This window comes from Marmota marmota, unplaced genomic scaffold (assembly GCF_001458135.2).
Source record: "Marmota marmota marmota unplaced genomic scaffold, marMar, whole genome shotgun sequence".
Lineage (NCBI taxonomy): Eukaryota > Metazoa > Chordata > Mammalia > Rodentia > Sciuridae > Marmota > Marmota marmota.
In genome coordinates this window covers 660,499-661,605 of record NW_026000058.1, presented here as the reverse complement: position 1 = coordinate 661,605, position 1,107 = coordinate 660,499, and positions in this window count along the sequence as shown.

Sequence of the window (1,107 nt, the reverse complement as noted above, 5' to 3'; positions counted from 1 at the left end):
ATATCTGCCAACCTGTCTTCACTCATTTTAGGGTCAAAGAGTTTCTGGTTCCTACTAAACATAAGGAGTCAGGATTTTGTTTTGTCTTCTGTGAGAAAACTGGTCTCCAGAGTGTCTACTGCACACCGAAACTCTCACCAAGTAACTGCCAGGCACTTAGGGGGGGCAGTGGGACCACCCACCCGCCCTTCTCCCCAGTCTTCCTGCTGCTGGAGGAATCTCTCACCGCGTGGCACCACTTGGCAGGCTCCAGGCCTAGCCGCCAGCTGCACAGTCCTCATGATACCCCTGGAGGTAGGTAGGTGGTAAATGCCATCTCTAGTTTGTAGACAGAAAACTGAGGTATAGAGAGGTTAAGGGACAACAGCAACACAGCTACTAAAAGGCAGAAATAGAAAGAAAATCCCAGTCCCTTGAAAACTGTGACTCTTCCTTCCAAAACAGGCTCCCCTTTTTGTTGGGAAGACTAAGAGGGAAAACAGCAACTTGTGCGGGGGCAGAGCAGGTACAGGCAGTGAAGCAGGATGCTACTTCATCGGAGGAAAGACACTCAGTCACACACACACTTACATTCTAGCCAGAAAAGGAAACCAGCAGCTTTTCCTTAGAGCTCTACAACTAGTTCCAAATAGCACCAGCAGTTTCACTTAGAAAAAGACACAGTTTTTCTTGTCTTTTCTTCTTTTTGGTCTTCAGTCATAGTTAAGATAGACATCTTTTTCTGGTACTGGCTGGGGGCAGTGGCCCATGCCTATAACCCCAGTGGCTCAGGAGGCTGAGGCAGGAGGATTGCAAGTTCAAAGCCAGCCTCAGCAACTTAGCGAGGCCCTAAGCAAATTAGTGAGATACTGTCTCTAAATAAAATATAGAATAGGGCTGTGATGTGGCTCAGTGGTCGAGTGCCCCTGAGTTCAATACCTAGCACTGAAAAAAAGTGTAAAGGACCTTAGAGACATCCATACCTGGGACAGCAAACAGATCCATGCCATCAGGCTGTGAATGCCTGGACTGATCTGGACCAAGCCGGAATGGCAGGCTGCATGGGCCAGCGCCTGCTGGGAGTGAGGCCCTGGAAAGGAAGTGCCACCCACCCCCCCACACACCACC